The sequence below is a fragment of the Muntiacus reevesi genome, chromosome 1 (assembly GCF_963930625.1).
Source record: "Muntiacus reevesi chromosome 1, mMunRee1.1, whole genome shotgun sequence".
Lineage (NCBI taxonomy): Eukaryota > Metazoa > Chordata > Mammalia > Artiodactyla > Cervidae > Muntiacus > Muntiacus reevesi.
Window position 1 is genome coordinate 144436213 of NC_089249.1, and position 21443 is coordinate 144457655.

At 36.9% G+C, this 21443-nt stretch overlaps 1 pseudogene; it reads left to right on the forward strand.

Annotated features, from left to right (window-relative positions):
* The first annotated feature begins 17654 nt into the window (after positions 1–17654).
* Positions 17655–18982, forward strand: LOC136163968 (large ribosomal subunit protein uL4 pseudogene; annotated as a pseudogene).
* Positions 18983–21443: the final 2461 nt, after the last annotated feature.

Below are 21443 nucleotides of genomic sequence, written 5' to 3' on the forward strand. Positions count from 1 at the left end.
AGCACCAGTCATTGTGACATCAAGAGTCTAAAGGATTCCTCTTTGGGATCAAAGGGAAACGAGTAGAGTAGATAACCCAGCTATACACCTGAATAAATTTATTAACTTTATGAGGAAGTAAAACAATTATTTACGGTCTTTTCTGAGGACAACCCCTTAGGTCTTGTAATTTGGGAACGACTGTAAATAATGGGTTGCTGACTAGAAAAGCACCAGATAAGGGAGAGCAAATGGTGCTACTGCCTGGTATATGAAAAGCTTCATGAAGGCAGGGACAATGAGGTATATTACTTTAAAAACTAAGTCCAATATTTGAGTACATAGTAGATCTCCATAAACATAGATTGGTTTTTTAAAAAAACACTCTTAAAAGAACAACTGAAAGAGACCTCAGGATTTAAATAGAGGTTTCTGAAAACAGGAAAATAGGTTTCTTTTCCACAGAAACTATAGACACTGGCCAATGAGGAAGCAGGAGATAAGACTCTGACTTCTAATAACTTAATTAACATAGAATTATTTTGATTAAATATTTTCTATTTTTTTCCAAAGAAAAGTCAAATCATTCAGTTACCTCTGGGCTTATTCATGTGAATACTATTTAATCTTAAAGATTAAGTTTGGGCTTCCCAGATGGCACTAGTGGGAAAGAATCTGCCTGCCAATGCAAGAGATGTAAGAGAACAGGTTTGATCCCTGGGGTGGGAAGATCCCCTGGAGAAGGAACTGGCAACCCACTCTAGTGCTCTTGGCTGGAGAATCCCATGGACAGAGGAGCCTGAAGAGATACAGTCCATGGGGCCTCAAAGAGTCAGACATGATTGAGCACACACAAAAAGATTAACTTGCCCTGTGCCATCAAAAGTACAACTTGAGACAATAAACATTAAGCCTGTTTTGCCTTGGATTATAGAAAAGTTTTCTAATGGTCAAACTTTACAAAGATAAAAATCACCATTTAATTATAGTGCTTCCATTTTAGAGGACTCCAGGAAATGTCCACCTGGCATGCATATTGTAAAATAAGTACCACCATCAAATGCCTTTTTAGGCTCTTTGCATGCTTCAGTAATTCATTTTCTTCTATCTTCACATGGCTTGAGTCTGCATCAGTGATGGCAAATACCTGACCCAAGTACTATCAGTCTATACCATGCCCATGGCAGGCATCATCAATCAATCATAGCCCTTGCCTGTAGGGTGAAGTTAACACTGCAGGTGTAGCTTCTTTGATGATGACCTCAGGCTTAGCTCCTACATGACTCTGTAGACTCGTCCTAATGTCAGCATTTGCCAACATGGTCACACATTATTTGCCAGGTTGCTATGGCTTCAGATAACTCTATTTACAGCTTTTTCTGGGTATGGAGCAAATTAATGTTTGCATGAAGTCATTAGTCTTGGTCAGTTTCCAGTTCAGTTATTTTATTTTCCAACCTGTTATTCCTCATCCATCTGGGGAGGATATCTTTTTTTTTTTTTTTCTTTCAGGACTAACTTAGAGCATTCCTGAGGTCAATTAAAATTCATGACCAAACCTCTAGAACTCAAACTAATTCCCCAGATTGTATAATGTTTTATAGAGAAGAAATCTAATGCTGTATAGCTGAAGCTTTCATTTAGCCCAAGCACTAAAGAAGTGTTTCTGATCAGAAATGAATCAAGTGAAAAAAGATAAATTGGCCAACCAGAAAATGCATTCAATGGATAATCAATAAAGAAGAGATCTACCTGTGTAAGAGATATCTAATCATCAGACAGAATTTCAGTCATTTCTGACCAGGTTCTCCTTGATTATACACACAAACACTCGCTATTTATCTGTTTGTATGTTTCATTGAAATTTGCAAACCAACACATACAATATAGGGTTCAGCATCTTCCCTCTAATCATTTAATTACCCTTTATTTTCTGTCATACACTGATTCAACAAATATTTCTTGAGCATCCACATGTGTTAGGAGCTATAAAAAATGTTCTTAATATGTCAAGAGATAAATAGATCTAGTTCTTGCTGTCATGAAGTTTATGGTGTAATAGAATGAACAGAAATAGAATAAGCAATTACACAAGTGATGGGTCACTAAATATAGACAATGAGAGCCATGCATACTTCTGTCTTGTTCTCACTAAATCCCTCAAGATTTCCTTGTCTAAATCTCTTTTGAATCCTAATCTTTCTATGCATTCCTACTTCCACTGCCAAAATTCACTCTTATCATCTCTCTTCTGTACCAAAATAATAACCATTATTTTATTCTCCCTCAAATGCAGTTCTCATATATCCACCACCAAAAGTTCTAAAATGCAAAATCAGCTTTAAAACCTCTGAATATTCCTAAAGTATAATTTCCAAGTTCCTTCACCTAGTCTACAAAACCCTCCAAAATTGTCTATTATGCCCACTTCTATACCTATCACTGTTTACCTACACTCACTTCTATACTGCTCACTCTATACCTATCTTTCTTGTGCTCACAACAATGAATGTTTTCCATATTTGGAAATATGGGAAATATTTTTACATTTATTTCTAAAGATGCTTCCATATTTCCACACATTTTAAATTCCACTATGATTTTGCTCATGGTATGCCCTCCACCTAGAATGATTTCTCTCTCTGCTTGGCTTTCTTAACTTTGAACTGTCCTCAAATACTAAAGATTCAGTTCTGAGATCTTCAACTCTCCAAGGATGAATCAGGAATTTTGTTGTACTTCCCAAATACCTGGATATGTCTCAAACATTGCACTCACTTCTTTGTACCGTAACAGTCTGTTTATAAGCTTTACACCATGGCATGTTGGGATCCTTCAGGGCAAGGAGCCTATTTTCAGCATCTTTGGGAACTCAGAGCCCATTTTAGAGTTTGACACATAGCAAGCACCCTAGAAATATATTTAATGTATGGATGAATGAATGGCCTACAAACAAGACATACACATTTGGGGGATAAAGTATTTGTTGGTCAAAATCCTACCCATTTATTTTTCACAACATCTGCAAAGCCATTTGACTTACTCACATACATAATAAATCAGGACTTGATGGCTAGATTGCATCTAATCCAATTAATAGTAGATAGGCAGGCAGGGCAGCTTTTTGGTTAATGCAAACACTTTCCCTGGCTAAACAATTCCAGTTGGTGCTTTTTCCTTTCTTTCTTTCTTTCTTTTTTTTTTTTTAAAGAATGCACTTTAACAGCTGTTTTAAGTCACCATTCAAAGCTCCAGGCTATCCCACATGTTACAGTGATTGACTTGATCCATCACCATACACTGCTTTAAGTCAAAACTCCATTGTGGTATGAATCACTTCACCAACCCAAGGAAGCTGCCCTCCACTCCTGAGTTGATCTGTGGATCTATTTTTTCATTCAAGCATGTACTATTTTGTATATACTTATACATGTCTCATGGGAAAACAAAGTAAGGAAGTTAGAGATAGCTGTTATAGTCTGCTTTGTTCCAGGTTTTTAACATGTACTATTTCCAGTTTTGAAACTGTTCAATCATGTCTGACTCTTTGCAACCCCATGGATAGTCTATGAAATTCTCCAGGCCAGAATACTGGAGTGGGTAGCCTTTCCCTTCTCCAAGGGATCTTCCTGACATAGGAATCGAACCAGGGCCTCCTGGATTACAGGCATATTCTTCACTAACTGACCTATCAGGGAAGCCAATTTCACCAACAACACAAGAAGGTAAGTTCATGTAAATCATTTTAAGGATAATGAAACTGAGATTTAGTCATATGAGATAATTTTCTTAGGAATCTACAGCTGGTGGTGGTGATGCCAAGACTTGGAGCACAAATACATCTGACTGCAAAGTTCCCCATCTTTGCAAGTTTCACTGTTTGTATGTAGTTTACTTTCCTCTTTATAATGCACAGATATGCAGTAGAGGTATTTGGACCAAGTAAAGAGACTGAGCTACTATAAGCCAGGTTATTGGATTATAATGGTAAATTTTATAGTTGTGGAAGGAGGGGAGGGAAGAGATCATGAAGATTAAACTGAGAAATGAAAGGGACTAACATCAAGGGAACAACCATTAAGTGTAGGAGACGATGTATACTTAGTATTTATTTTATATATTGACTCTGTGAAATTCAACTGTGTTGTTATCTCCATTTTGTAGATAAGGAAACAAACAAAAGGCATTAACTATCTTGCCTGAAAGCCAACAGATAATAAGAAACTTGGATGTGTACCGAAGTTAATATGATCCCAAATTCTGTTTTTCATCACTCTGGACTCTCAGTAAACACACTATACAAATAGCCATGAACATTGTGGTTGATAAAATGTCCACAAAATCTATGGTAGTTTTCACTCATCTCTGCTCCTGAGAGCCACTGTATGGCCCACCTACTTGCCTTCAGGTCTCTCCACCTAATTATGCCTTTTGATGACTGAGCTTAAAAGATGCTTGTTCCTTAGAAGAAAAGCATGACAAACCTAGACAGCTTATTAAAAAGCAGAAAGTCATGCATGGAAGTGAGAGTTGGACCATAAAGAAGGCTGAGTGCCAAAGAATTGATGCTTTCAAACTGTGGTGCTGGAGAAGACTCTTGAGAGTCCCTTGGACAGCAAGGAGATCAAACCAGTCAACCCCAAAGGAAATCAACCTTGAATATTCATTGGAAGGATTGTTGCTGAAGCTCCAAATTTTGTCCACCTGATAGAAAGAGCCGACTCACTAGAAAAGTCCCTGATGCTGGGAAAGATTGAGAGCAGGAGGAAAAAGGGGAAAACAGAAGATGAGATGGTTGGATGGCATCAGTGATTCAAAGGACATGAGTTTGAGCAAATTCCAGGAGATAGGGGAGGACAGGGAAACCTGGCGTGCTGCAGTCCATGGGGTTGCAAACAATCAGATATGACTGAGCAACTGAACAACAACAAATGATTGAGCTGCTGGGCCAATAGGTCACTGTTTGGAAGACAAAATTAAAAGACTGGCTACAGAAGTTAGTAGAATGTCCATTCACATTTAACTGCAATGTAAATATATGTTTCTTTTAATTTATACATTTTTTTCCCCAAGTAGATACCAAAATAACTGAAGTGATTGGAAACCAATCTATTTTCTGTAAGAGAATAGCAGTTGCCATTTCTCTTTTTCTTTTGTTCAATTTTAGTTAGCACTGTGCTCAGAAGTTCTCATAGATTATCTAATTAAATCATAAAAGGAACGTGTGTTCTGTAACATTTATTTACCCACCTTACAAGTGAGAGAACTGAGCCTTAGGAAGATTAATATGCATAGATACATAGCTGATAATTCAGAGGCTTTGTCAAAGGAGAAATTATGCAACACTAGCCCCATTAAATTCAAGCAAAAAAACAGACATTAATCCATCAGCTACTTGTTAAATCCATATTATTTTATCAGGATAATATCTAACATATAAAAAAGATCAGAGGCATAGATTAAGGAAAATCTACAGTAATTGATGGAAAATATCATTTGATGCAGCAGAATAAATGGATTATTACAACTCAATTTTAACAAAACATTTCAGTCAATAAGTTCATTATAGCTTTAAGACTTCCCAAGTTGGTGAGGCAAGGATATCTATCCCAGAGAAAATCAAATGAGGTTTGATGTTAAAGCATTTTGTAACATGTTGAGCCCAAATACAAATTTAGAAAATTATTATTTGATTTATATGTGAGCTACAGTTGACCTGAGATGTTGAACTTTCTTTTTTTTAAATATTATATTTATAAAAAGTTACTAAACATTTGGGAAAGAATACAAATTGTAGTTGATATAAAGTAGTATATTAAGTAATTGATTCCAGTAGGAATTTATGAAGAGTTTGGCAGGGAGCAGAGAGCAAAATTACCTAATGAACTCTGATTTTATTTTATCTGCCAAGAAAATCATTGAATATATACACTTATTTACATATATTTTCATTTCTCTATTATACATAAATCTGTCATCTACTGATACTTTCATGATATTATGGTGGTTGTCTAACAGTGTTAAAAACAGAGAGAAGTTTCATATTTCTATTTAATATTTTTGTTGTTATTGGCAAAACTTGTCAACAGAATTATGACCTTAAATGCAATTTCTTTTTGAGTAGTAACAGGTTTATCATCCTTTTTCAATCCAAGTAATATGATACCCAATCCAGGTAGGGAAGATGTAGAAACAAGATGGGTTCTAAAGAGAGTCAAAGCCAGATTGAGAGAAATGTCAGATACTATAGTCCTGAATCAGAGACTTTCTTTAGCATCAGATTTGCAATTACTGAGACTTTCTTTTCTTCACACTTCCCCCAGGTTTACTGAGATACATTGACAAGCAACATTAAGTATAGAGAGAGATCAGGGTGGCAGAGTAGGAGGACACGAAAATTACTTCCTCCTATGAGCATATCTAAAAGACATATAAACATGGAAAAAATCATCACTGGAAACTAACTGGAAACTGGCAGGAAGACTCCTATACAACCAAGGCTGTAAGAAAGATCCATGGGAAATCTGGTAGGAAGGGACGAGAAATGATCATGTCAGGACCTGTACCACTGGGAGATGGACTCAGAGGGGAGGGGTTTTACAAAGGTAGAGACCCTCTCTGGGGAGTAAGCAGTTTGAGCGTCACATTGGGTTCCAGCCCTGGGATCTGATTTCCTCTTGGTTGGATGGAGGGCCACTGGGATTAACATAAGGGCTGTGGGAAGTTTGGAATCTGCTCATCAGGAGCATGCACATGCTTGCTTACTCCTACAACAGGGCAGAGATGGCGAACTGAAATAGCACAGGAAGCTGGCTGATCTTCTGTGACTCTCCTGGCATGTGCCCCAGCCTGAGCCAAGTGGTGGCTCATGGTCTACTTGCTTCACAATGCAGATCTACATTTGGGCAAGGGCTGTGGTAGGCCGGGGAGAGCTCAGCCACGTGGCACAAAAGTGACTGCGACTGAGAGCAACCTCCGCCCAGGGCAAGGGCGTCATTACAGCATTTACACAAGCCGTGCGTCAGAAGCAGTCTAGGTCTCTATGACTGAACCATCACAGTCCATGCACAGACCTATGCCAAGTGCCAGGACTGGCCTTTCCTGCTCTGTGGCTTAGCTGGACACCAGAGCAAGGGTATCAGTGGACAAAGGGAGAGCTCAGCTTGGACGGAGAGAGGCAGCTCAGACCCAGAGCAATGTTTGATCAAGATGGGGCATTCTCTATGGGTGCTTACTCAGACAGCAGGTTAGGCCACTGACTGCAGCCCTGGCCCATGCCCACACCCATGTCTAGCACCCATACCAGCCTCTCCTGGGCTAGCACTGCTCTGCTCTGGGGCAAGGATGCTAGTGCAACCTGATAAAAGCTATGGCCCTTCTTCTCAGAAATACACAGACATAAGTACATAATCAACAAAACTCTGCACACAGTTAGGGGTTCACTTATGATTTGAGGTTATGCATCCCTCCTCTGGTTATATGGTCTCTAAGACAACTAAATTTGGTTGTCTTTTTAAATTATTGGTGAAGTGGTGTGATCCCTCTGATACAATGGTGATGACCTTGTACTAGAGACTCCTAGAAGGGAAAAACATATGAAACCTTTCTGAAACTCCTGGTCTGGATCAATCCTCTTTTGCACTCTGATAATACAGTGTTTATATTCTAGTCAGCATGCATTTCCTTCTGTTCTGTACAAGTGTGCCTCCCCATGAGAATGGATGTCCCTTGGTGGAAGGGAAATGTCTAATACAAGTGACTAGAACAACCTTGACCACTACCACTACCATTAACTGAATACCAGTTATAGCTTGGCAACCATCACTGCATCCCAGACACTATTTGAATTCATATAATTTTCTCAACAACCTAATGGTGTTGTTGTTTAGTTGCTAAGTCATGTCCAACTCTTTGCAGGCCCATGGACTACATCTCGGCAGGCTTCTCAGTTGATGGGATCTCCCAGGCAAGAATACTGGAGTGGGTTGCTATTTCCTTCTCCAGGGCATCTTCCAAAGTTAATGGGAAGAAAGCCAGCATGGACATAACCCTCAGGACTTCTACTCAAGCAACCCGGGACCTAATCTCAGCATGATAAGGCAGTGACAGCCACTGAGCTGAAAAGAAGCCCCAGTTCCTGCATGGATCTAGTCCTTGTCCCTTCATCTCTAGCATTCTACCATGGTAATAACTATCTGCACTCTCTTGGGAAAGATATAACTTGTGTTCATATCATATGCAGCTTGCCCACCAAAGCCAGTGAGCAAATGCAGTCTGGATAGAAATGCTCCAAAAGAAGAACACCATTATGAGATTGTAATAGGCAACTGTTTCACCTAATTTCATAGGGGCCAAGAAAGGTTAAGAAAAATGAGAAGACAGAAGAATTTGTTTCAAGAGAAAGAACAACAACAAAAACCTGAAAAAAAAAAAAAAACAAAAAAAAGATGAAATAGAAATAAACTCTTTACCAGAAAAACAGTTCAATACATTAGAAGGAGAAGAGAGAGAGGAAGGGGGTCAAAAACATGTGACTGAAAACTACCCAAACCTGAAGAAGGAAATAGATACTCAGGTAGAAAAAGTACAGAAGATCCCAAGAAAGATGAACCCAAACAGACCTACAATAAGACAAGCATAATTAAAATAGTAAAAGTTAAAGAGAGAATTCTAAAGGCAGCAAGGGAAATATAAAAGCTTATATTAATACAAGGTAACTCCCACAAAGCTATCAGCTGATTCTTTCAGAGAAATGTTGCAATCTATAGAAGGAAGTGGTGGCATGATATATTCAAAGTTCTGAAAGGGAAGAACCTACAACCTAGGATAATCTACCCAGCAGAATTATCATTTAGAATTGAAGGAGAAACAAAGAAAGACAAACAAAACTGAAAGATTTTCAATACAAATCTACCTTAAAATAAATACTAGAGTCTTCTCTTAGCAGAAGAAAAAAAGGGCCATAACATGAAGTAAATATATGTAGGAAAGGGAAAATCCCATTAGTAAAGTAAAATATTGTATATTATAAGAGCTGAGGATCAACTTCTTAATAAGCTAGTATGAAGATTAAAAGACATGAAATTGTAAAATCAACAATAACTATAATAACCAGTAAAGGGATACAGATTAAGATGTAAAACATGACATCAAAAACACAAAATATGGGGGAGGGGGATAAAAATGTAGATCTTTTAGAATGCACCTGAACTCAAATAACTATCTGTTTAAAACAAGTAGAAGTATTTATAGGTCAACATATATGTATCTCATGGTAATCACAAATCAAATCCTACAATAAAATACACAGAAACTAGAGAGAAAGGAACATAAATGTAATACTGAAGAAAATCATTAAAACAGAAGGAGAGAAATGGAAAGACAAAGAAAATAGCAGAACTACAAAACAACCAGAATACAAGTAACAAAATGGCATTAAAGACATACCTATCGATAATCACTTTAAATGTAAATGGATTAAATATTCCAATCAAAAAGACATAGAGTGCATTTTTACATGAAAAAAATCTATATGCTGCTTAAAATAGACTCACTTCAGAGCTAAAGACACACACTGACTGAAAGTTAGGGGCTGAAAAAACACATTTCATGCTAATGGAAATAAAAAAGTAGGGTGGCAATTCTCATGTCAGGCAAAATAGACTTTTAAAACAAAGTTTATTAAAAAAAGATGAAGAAGGGCATTATATAATAATTAAGGGATCAATATAAGAAGAGAACATAACATTTGTTAATATACATGCACCTAATACAGGAGCACCTAAGTAAAGCAAATATTAACAGAAAAAGGGAGAAATTGACAGTGATACAATAACAGTAAGAAACTTCCAAAGATTTATAATATAGGTCAGGAGGCTTAAACATAAAGAGACCTGATACCAAACATTCCATGCTCAAATTAGTAATGTGTAGTAGAGAGGGCATGCAAGATAGAAAAACTAGTTGAGTTTGAAAATGGATTGTGCTAAAAAAAAAAAAAAAAAAAAATGTTTTCCAGACAAGAGGACTAGTCCTCCTAAACACTGGGAAGTGAGAGTACATAGAACATTTCTAAATATTAAGTATTTCAGTAAAGCTGATAGGAAAGGATGTTTATAAGGAAATGTGATCAAAAATAGGGCTAGGGAGAGAATCAGCAGATAACATGATATTGATATCTATTCAGGATCTAAGAATCCATGCTTTATTCTAGATAAGGCAGAGAAGCCAAAATGTGAGTAAGAGAATGACAGAATAAGACATGTTTTAAAATGTTCTCTTTTGCATCAGAGTGAAGGTTGTGTGGAAGGGGTGAGGCAAGAGTCAGGAAGATCACATAAGAGTCTCTGGAAATGCTCCATAAATGATATAAAGATTGTGGGGGATGGTGAAGGTATTAACTAAAAGAAAAATAGAACCTGAAAATACTTAGGGTTAGAACCGATACACCCTGAGTATGATAATAAGAGGTTGAGAGGGAATAAATAGTTCCATTTCTACTTCCTCTGATCTCATTTTTGACACATAGAAATATCTCAACAAGATGTCTGAAGAATGAGTCAGTAGAAAAGTAAATGAAGCCTAAACACCATCTTTAGGTGGTGCTAGTGGTAAAGAACCCATCTGCCAATGCAGGAGACATAAGAGATGGGGTTCAATCCCTGGGTTGGAAATATCCCCCGAGAAGGGCATGGCAACTGACTCCAGTATACTTGCCTGAAGAATCCCAGGGATAGAGGAACCTAGAGGGCTACAGTCCATGGGGTTGCAAAGAGTTGGACAAGACTGAAGTGACTTAGTGTGCGCACACATGCACGCAATCAATACTATAGGCTGAAAGCTTTTTGGCATCATGCTTTTGTTATTTAGCTATATGAACACACTGAATACTTAGCAATAGCGCTGTGTGATAGGTTCTATTATATTTCCATTTTACAGATTAAGAAAGTGGAATTTTCTAAAGTCGCTAAGAACATGGAGGAATTATAACATGGATATCAAGAATATAACTGGAAAATTTTACTTCTGTAATATCTTAATATGCACTCAATATGCCAGCAAATTTGGAAAAACTCAGCAGTGGCCACAGGACTGGAAAAGGTCAGTTTTCATTCCAAATCCAAAGAAAGACAATGCCAAAGAATGTTCAAACTACTGTACAATTGCACTCATCTCACATACTAGTGAGGTAATGCTCAAAATTCACCAAGTTATGCTTTAACAGTACATGAACTAAGAACTTCTAGATGTTCAAGCTGGATTTCAAAAAGGCACAGGAACCAGAGATCAAATTGCCAACATCTGTTGTATCATAGAAAAAGCAAAAGAGTTCCAGAGAAACTTCTACTTCTGCTTTATTGACTATGTCAAAGCCGTTGACTATGGGTCACAACAAACTGTGGAAAATTCTTAAAGAGATGATAATACCAGACCACCTGACCTGCCTCCTGAGAAATCTGTATGCAGGTCAACAAATAATAGTTAGACATGGAAAAACATGTCTAACATGTTCCATGTCCATGTCCATGGACATGGAACAACAGAGTTGTTCCAAACTGGGAAAGGAGTACATCAAGACTGCATATGGTCACCCTGCTTATTTAACTTATATGCAGAGTATATCATGCAAAATGCCACTATGGATGAAGCACAAGCTGGAATCAAGACTGCCGGGAGAAATATCAATAACCCTAGATACACAGATGATACAACCCTTATGGCAGTTAATGAAGAGGAACTAAAGAGCTTCTTGATGAAAGTGAAAGAGGAGAGTGAAAAAGCTGGCTTAAAACTCAAAATTCAAAAAATGAAGATCATGGCATCTGGTCCCATCACTTCAGGGCAAATAGATGGGTAAACAATGGAAACAGAGACAGACATATTTTCTTGGGCTCCAAATCACTGCAGATGGTGACTGTAGCCATGAAATTAAAAGATCCTTGCTCCTTGGAAGAAAAGCTATAACCAACCTAGACAACATATTAAAAAGCAGGGACATTACTTTGCTGAAAAAGGTCTGTCTAGTCAAAGCTATGGTTTTTCCAGTAGTCAGATATGGATGTGAGAGTTGGACCATAAAGAAGGTTGAGCACTGAAGAATTGATGCTTTTGAACTGTGGTGTTGGAGAAGACTCTTGAGAGTCCCTTGGACTACAAGGAGATCAAGCCAATCTATCCTAGAGGAGATCAGACCTGAATATTCACTGGAAGGACTGACTGAAGCTGAAGTTCCAATACTTTGGCCACCTGATGCAAAGAACTGACTCATTAGAAAAGGCCCTGATGCTGGGAAAAATTGAAGACAAGAGGAGAAGGGGATGACAGAGAATGAGATGGTTGGATGGCATCATCAACTAGATGGACATGAGTTTGAGTAAGCTCCAGGAGTTGGTGATAGATAGGGTAGCCTGGTATGCTGCAGTCCATCGGGTGACAAGGAGTTGGACATGACTGAGTGACTGAACTGAACTGATAATATCTTAGAAAATTGACATTTGTCCAATGTTATTTGAATTTTCACCAATGTTATGAAAAATTAGTCAATTTTTTTAAGGAGCTTGCCTTCTATATTTTATAGAGAATCCCACATATTGCTATCAGAAAAGTGGTTGGGTTGGAATTTCATGGAATATGTATGAATTGTACTTCACTACAAGCCTAGAAACTTGGAAAATATAGCCCAGATGAAAGATAGCAGTGTTTCTTTTCAACTGTAAAATCAACTCACAGAAACAAAAACTAGGAGAAAAGTAACATTGTCCTTTGCATCCAGTTGTTCCACCGTCACTAAAAATAACATAAGTGATGCTTCATTTTTCTTTTCTCCATAATGAAAGGCCTAAATGCATCTGGTAATTGCATATGACTGAAGATAATTCAACTGAAAATAAACTATGCCTTTGCTTTTTGAAAATGCAGGCATCTTGACTTTCTCATATGTGTCTTATGTTTTATTAGATCTTGTCACTAAGATTAGAGGAAGTTCCCTAACATTTACGATTTCTGTCCATGGGACTTCATGGAATTACACTGTCACCATAAGTGTCAAAAAGCCAGGAAAAATTTGATGATATCAATTTGATGATATCTTTTTCACTTCTTATTACTCAAAAGCAATTCATCATAATTACCATCACCATTATCTTATCATCATCACAACAAATCACTAATATATATGTTAGAGAATCTACAAAGCAATTCCATTTATAATATTTCACTTGATTCTCTCAAAAAACAAGAGGTGGATAACAGGTATTCCTTAATTGCTTATGAAAAAAAAAAGTTCCGAGAAATTAACTGACACCAGAGCTTGAACTTAAGTATCTAAACACAATATTTTTCACTAGTTAAGTGCCTACTCAAAGACTTAATTAATTAAAAAAAAAAAAAACACTCAGTATACACACCTCTAAGACATATTAGGAATGTAGCCTTGAGGAATAGAATTTTATTATTAACACAATAAGGACATTTTAAATTAAATAAGGGAAATGTCAAGGTTAAGAAGGTAGAATAAAGCTAGATCAGGAATTTTCTCTCCCAGAATAAAGGGATTTTTTAATTTGTATTTTATATTTTTTAAGGGGATTAAAAATAATAACCACAAAACAAAAGCTGTTTAAAATAGCCAAATAAATCATCAGAAGCAACAGCTGGTAATAAGAATAATAAAATTAAATTACAAATCAAAAAGTGGTTGCCAAGAGCAGATACAGAAGATTCGGTACAGCAGGCTGAATAATGTGGCTCCTTAGCTGCTCCCAAACACTAGAATTAGTACTGAATAAAAAATTAGGGAAGATACAATTCTAAAACTTCATGCTATAAATAACCTCCAGATTGGAAAGAAGCAAGATAATGGGGAACTATGGAGCAGGCAATTCTATTGAAGATCTCTTTTGAATTGAGTTGTTGGGTTTTTTGTTGTTGTTGAGTTTTAGAAGTTCTTTATATATTCTGGATATTAATCTTTTAACAGATATATAACTTGCAAATATTTTGATTCTGTTGATAGTGTCCACTGTGTTCTTCATAATTTTTTCATAGAAATTAGTATTCTATAATTAATAATGCCACAGATTCTGAAATTAAGCTTACTGAGTTGGAATATTAGCTCAACTACTTATTGACCATCTGATCTTGGACAAACAATTCAAACATTCAAATTTAGTTTCTTATTACATCAAAATGGAAAATAGTGTCTGGCATACGGCTAGGTATTCTATGAATGTAAGACTTATATAATGAAATAACCCAATATAAAATACTTAGCCTAGTTCCCAGAGTATGTTTAATAAATTATAGCCTAAATTAAAATAAAATTGACCATTCATTCTTCATTCTGTTGAACTTCTGGAGTAGAGAAAATGGGAGTATAGAAGTAATATGGAATATTGCTATATCTAATGGGGAGAGTGAAAGTGTTAGTCACGCAATTGTATCCAACTCTTTAAAACTCCATTGGTTGTAGCCTGCCAGGGTCCTCTGTCCATGGAATTCTTCAGGCAAGAATACTGGAGTGGGTTGCCATTCCCTTCTCCAGGGGATCTTCCTGACCCAGGGATTAAACTTGTCTCCTGATTACAGCCTGATTCCCTAGCATCTGAGCTACTAGGGAAAATATCTAATGGGAGAAAGACTTTAAATATACTCAATATAAGCCTGCCATATAAAACCTGGGAAATATAAGGAGCATCAAAAGGGAAAGACTACAGGATTACAGGGCAAAATAATGGGAGAACCAGTTAGAGGACTAGGGTATACTAATTTATGTTGGAAAGAGAGACTATAATATGTTTAATATACTTTTATACCATGAGTTATGTTTAATATACTTGTATATCATGAGTAACCAGCCCAAATATCATAACTATTGAACAGTAATTGTTGAATAAATGGTTGTAGAAAGAAAAATTTTAAAGAGTTTAGAATATTGATAGAATACAAAATAGATGCACAAATCAGAGACAGTGAGGTCAGCCCTGAAATAATTGAAGCCCTATCTTTGGCCTGATATCCTAAGTTTTGTTTGTACTACCCTGGATAGAAAAGGAAAGAATCAGATCTACCTGGATTTTCTTTATTTGAGAAAGTTGTTTCATCCTAGAGACCATAACTGGCTCTGGTTCTCAAGCCGGTTATTCAGGAACAAGGGACCACAGCAAAACCCATTTTGAGAAGATTCAACCAAATTCATAGATGACAGAAAAGTGCTGAAGAAAATAGGGCTGTCAATCTTTTGTTCTCCCAAACATGTCTTCAGAAGGCCCCACGTTGGACCAATCACCCAGTTTAGATCCAAAAGATAATAAAAGCTGGACTCAAGTATAAACTTCAGAATATTTCAACCATGAGAAACCAAATAGGTACTTGATCCTAAACATCCAATAATTGGTTTGGAAACAGGGAAATGCAGTAAAAGATATATTCCAAATTAGGAAAGGAATACGTCAAGGTTGTATATTGTCACCCTGCTTATTTGACTTATATACAGAGTACATCATATGAAATGCCAGTCTGGATGAAGCACAAGCTGGAATCAAGATTGCCAGGAGAAATATCAGTAACCTCAGACATGCAGATAACACTACTCTTTTGGCAGAAAATGAAGAGGAACTGAAATGACAGTGAAAGGGGTGAGTAAAAAAGCTGACTTAAAACTCAACATTCAAAAAACAAAGATCATGGCATCTGGTCCCACCACTTCATGCCAAATAGATGGGGAAACAATGGAAACGGTAACAGACATTTTCTTGGGCTCCAAAATCACTGCAGTTGATGACTGCCACTGTAAAATTAAAAACCCTTGCTCCTTGGAAGAAAACCTATGACAAACCTAGACAGCATATTAAAAAGCAGAGACATTACTTTGCCGATAAAGGCCCATATAGTTAAAGCTATGGTTTTTCCAGTAGTCATGCATGGATGTGAGAATTGGGCCATAAAGAAGGCTGAGCACTGAAGAATTGATGCCTTTGAACTGTGGTGTTGGAGAAGACTCTTGAGAGTCCCTTGGACTGCAAGGAGATCCAACCAGTCAATCTTAAAGGATATCAGTCCTGAATATTCATCAGGAGGACTGTTGCTGAAGCTGAAGCTCTGATACTTTGGCCACCTGATGTGAAAAACTGACTCATTTGAAAAGACCCTGATGCTGGGAAAGATTGAGGGCAGGTGAAGAAGGGGATGACAGAGGATGAGATGGTTGGATGGCATCACTCACTCAATGGAGATGAGTTTGAGCAAGCTCCAGGAGTTGGTGATGGACAGGGTAGCCTGCTGTGCTGCACTCCATGGGGTAGCAAAGAGTCAGACACAACTGAGTAACTGAACCAAACTGATGTGAAATAAAGTAGTATCTTTAGAATGGGAGAATAAAGATCTCCAAAAATATGGTTCTTAAATAAGCAATAATGACACTCGTAAAAGTGATCAAAAGTAACTTTTTCAGCACTCTGGAAATTAACAATATATGAGTGCTATTTCAAGAAAATGACAGAATTATAGTAATAACAGCAAGCTTGATGGTGCTTTTACTTTCCCTGTTCCAACCCTAACTCCTCAGCTCCATAACAGTCTTGAAAACCAACAACATTGCAACATCAGTAGCTGTAAAAAGTAGTAGCCAAGGAGCCATTGGTAGAGTCAGAGTACTCCTAAAAAAACATATCCAGGAAATTATCATCTTTTTACTTACTCTGACTACTCCTGAAAGGCTGCACTCTCAGAGTTTGTTTTTATTTGACCTAATTCAGGACTTACTCTGTATTAACAGACCTATCTCAGGGATGTTTTTCAAAAAATAATCAGTGGTAACTGCTTAGCAGTTCAGCTGTCTGTGTCAATAGCACCAGTTGTGACTAATAAGAGACTGACAAATTATAGGAAAAAATGTAGATGTAGATCTCCAAAGAGTGCTTTGAAAAGCCCTGATATATTCCTGGGAGTTCAGAAGCTCATGTGCCCAGGAAAGACCATAGAAGGTCATAATCTATCACCTCTAACTGAGGAAGTTTTGTATAAGCAAATCATGAAAGCTAAAACAGAGTTATAAATTTCCTGCCAGATCCTTAAAAGGCATGTCCTATCACATACAGGGCCCCTCAGTCAAGGCTGGAATACTTGTACTAAGGAAATCTGTTTAATAATTAGCTGACTATTGAACTGACCAAAAAGAAATATCAGTAACCATACATGAAAAAGCATATTAAGTTTACAGAATTAGACCAGGAAAGTCACTAAAGAAATAAACATCAGGAGCAATAAAACAAAAAGCAGAGCAAAAAAGGATCTTTTCCAGAGTTGCCACATTATAGGACTTAAAATATTAAGTTTCCAAAAAAAAAAAAAAAAAAAGTGTAAAACATGCAAAGAAATGGGAAAATGTGGCCCACATATAAGGGGAAAAATGCAGTCAATGAAAATTATCTCTGGAAAAGTCCAGATATTTGACTTAAAGATTTTTAAATCAGGTACTTTAAATATATTCAAAGAATCAAAGAAAATCATGTCTAATGCATTAAAGTATAAGGTGTGAGAATCATATGTAACCAAATAGACTATTATTAAAGAGACAGAAATTATTTTTAAAAAAGAATCAAATAGAAATACTGAAATTGGCTTTTCCTGTGGGAGCCACCAGGTTGAGAGGAGCCTGGCCTTCTCTTCTCACCACCATGGCCTGTGCTGGTCCACTGATATCAGTATACTCCGAAAGGGGGAGTCATCTGGCAAAAATGTCACTTTGACCGGTGTGTTCAAGGCTCCCATTCGACCAGATGCTGTTATCTTTGTTCACACCAACTTGTGCAAAAACAACAGACAGCCCTATGCTGCCAGTGAATTAGCAGTTCACCAAACCAGTTCTGAGTCTTGGGGTACAAGCAGAGCTATGGCTTGAATTTGAGGGTTCAAGGTGGCGGCACTCACCATTCCGGCCAGGGTGCTTTTGGAAATATGTGTCGTGGGGGCCGCATCTTTGCACCAACCAAGACCTGGCGACATTGGCACTGCAGAGTGAATACAACCCAGAAGCGATATGCCATCTGCTCTGCACTGGCTGCCTCAGCCTTACCAGTGCTGGTCAAGTCTAAAGGTCATCATATAGAGGAAGTTCCTGAACTGCCTTTGGTGGTTGAAGATAAAGTTGAAGGCTACAAGAAGGCTGTTTTGCTTCTCAAGAAACTTAAGGCCTGGAATGATATCAAAAAGGTCTACACCTCTCAGTGAACAAGAGCTGGCAAAATGAAAATGAGAAACCGTTGCCATATCCAGTACAGGGGACCCTGCATAATGAGGACCATGGTACCATCAAGGCCTTCCGAAACATCCCTAGAATTACTCTGCTTAATGTAAGCAAGCTGAACATTTTGCAACTTGCTCCTGGTGGTCATGTGGGACATTTCTGCATTTGGACTGAAAGTGCTTTCTGAAAGTTAGATGAGCTGTATGGCACTTGGCATAAAGCAGCCTCTCTCAAGAGTAACTATAACCTCTTCATGCATAAGATGCTCAATACAGACCTTAGCAGAATCTTGAAAAGTCCAGAAATCCAAAAAGCACTCCCAGCACCACACCAGAAGATTCATCGCAGAGTCCTGAAGAAGAATCCACTGAAAAACCTGAGAATCATGTTGAAACTTAACCCATATGCAAAGACCACGCACCGGAACACCATTCTTCGACCTGCCAAGAACCACAAAATCCGCATGGATAAGGCAGCAGCAGCCCAAGAAGCCAAATCAGATGAGAAGGGGATTCAGGGCAAGAAGCCTGTGGTGGGAAACAAAGAAAGGAAGGCTGCTGGCGATAAGAAGCTGGAGAAGCTTGTAGTGGGAAAAAAGGCTGCAGGGACCACAAAACCAGCAGCTGAAAAGAAGCCCACAGAAAAGAAACCCACCTCAGAGGAAAAGAAGGCTGCTGCATAAACTTAAATTTGCTTATTCCATAAATGCCAAATTATTTTGGACAGCTAATTTTGAATGAAGACCTGAACAAAGAGGCATGAGAAACAAACAAACAAAAAAAATGGTGAAATTGAAAAGTAAATAATTAAAATTAAAAATTCATTAGAGAAATACAAATCAAAAATACAATGAAACACCACCTCGCACTATCATCAAAAATTCTACAAATAGCAAATGCTGGAGAGGATGTGGAGAAAAGGGAACCCTCCCACGCTACTGGGGAGAATGTAAATTGGTGAAGTCACTATGGAGAACAGTATGAAGGTTTCTTTAAAAAACTAAATATAGAGTTGTCATATGACTCTGCAATCCTACTCTGGGGTATATATCCAGAGAAAACTCTATTTGAAAAGATACATGAACTCCCAGTGTTCCTAGCAGCACTATTTACAATAGTCAAGACATGCAAGCAACCTAAAGGTCACTGACAGATGAATGGATAAAGAAGATATAGTATACATACACAATGGAATACAACTCAGCCATAAGAAGGAAATTAAATAAAGCCATTTCAGCAACATGGATGGACTTGGAGATTATCATACAAAGTGAAGTAAGTCACAAAGAGAAAGACAAATACCATAAGGCATCACTTACATGTGGAAACTAAAATATAACACAAAAGAACTCATTTATGAAATAGAAACAGACTCACAGACATAGAAAAAAAAAAACAACCTTATGATTACCAAAGGGTGGGGGAGAGATAAATTAGGAGTTTGGTATTAGCAGATATAAAATACCATATATAAAAAGATAAACAACAAGTTCCTACTGTATAGCTTAAAGGACTATATTTGGTATCCTAGAATAAACTATAATTAAAAAGAATATGTATATATGTGTAAGTGAATCACTTTGCTTTTCATAAGAAATGAACATATTGTAAATCAAGCATACTTCAATAACAATATATTCCTAATCTAAAAATTTTTAAAAAAATAAAAATTCATTAATGGAGCACAACAGTAGATTTGAGTGAGCAGACAAAAGAACCAGTGAATTAAGTCAATAGAGCTTATCCAATCTGAGTAATAGAAAAAAAAAAAAAACATCAATGAAGAATAATGAACAGAGCTTCAGAGACTGGGATACCATCAAGCATACCAACAAACATGTACTAAGAGTCCCAGAGGAAAGGAGAGAGTAAAGGCATAAAGAATTTTTTTTTTAATGGCCCCAAATGTCCCAAATTTGATGAAAAACATTATTCTGCACGTTCAAGAAGCTCAATTAATTACAAACACAGTAAATTCAAAGAGATACATACCTAGATACATCATAGTCATGCTGTTGAGAGACAAAAGCAAAAAGAAACTTGAAGTCAGCAAGGGAAAAGCAACTTATCGCAGGAGATCTTCAACATTAACAACTGATATCTCACCAGAAATCATGAAATCAGAAAGTAGGAAGATGATATATTTGATATACTTTGTCAACCAAAAAATCAATATTAAATAAAGCTATCCTTCAAAAATGGCGATATTAGCACATTCCCAAAGAAATAAAAGTGGAGAGAATTCATCACTAATAAACTTGCCCTACAAGAAATATTAAAAAGAATTAGACTGAAATGAATGGAAGATATACAGTAACTTGAAGCCATGGGAAGACAAGAGATCATTGTGAAACAACGTAATTGTTGTTTTTGTTTGTAAGTCTTTTCTGTACTTTAAAATAAAAGGCAATAATGAAAACAATAATTGTAAAACTGTGTTGATAGTCTTATAATCTATAAATATGTAATTTGTATAATAAAAGGACAAAGGAAGAGGGTGATAATAGTGGAGCAAATTTTTTGTATCTTATTGAAATTAAACTAGTAATAATCTGAACAGATTGTTTTAAGTGAAGATGATACTTATAATCTCAAGGGCAGTTCAGTTCAGTTGCTCAGTCATGTCCAGTTCTTTACAACCCCATGGACTGCAGCACACCAGGTTTCCCTGTCCATCACCAACTCCCAGAGCTTGCTCAAACTCATGTCCATCAAGTCGGTGATGCCATCCAACGAACTCACCCTCTGTTATTCCCTTCTCCTCCCACCCTTAATCTTTCCCAGCATCAGGGTCTTTTCCTATTCTCAAGGGCAACTAATAATAAACTAAATAAAAAATATAGAGGAAAGGTATTGGCAAGAGAATCGATTGGTATAAGCATGTATTGAATGCAAAAGGAAACAGTAATGGAGAAATAGAGGAGGAACAAAAAATACAACACATGTAAAAATGCCAAATGTATTTAAAATATAGAGCTTGATGAGATGGAAAAATTACGATATAACTATACATTTTAGCTTCAAAGACACCCTTTAAAGAGACTCATTTTAGATTCAAAGACACAAATAGGGTGAAAGTAAAAGAATGGAAGAGTATATGCCATGCAAATAGTGACAGATATGGACTAGTTAAACTAGTATCAGACAAAAAGAAATTTATGGCAAAATAGTTGTTCTAGTTTTAAAGGGTAATTTATAATAATAAGTTGAATCTATCAAGA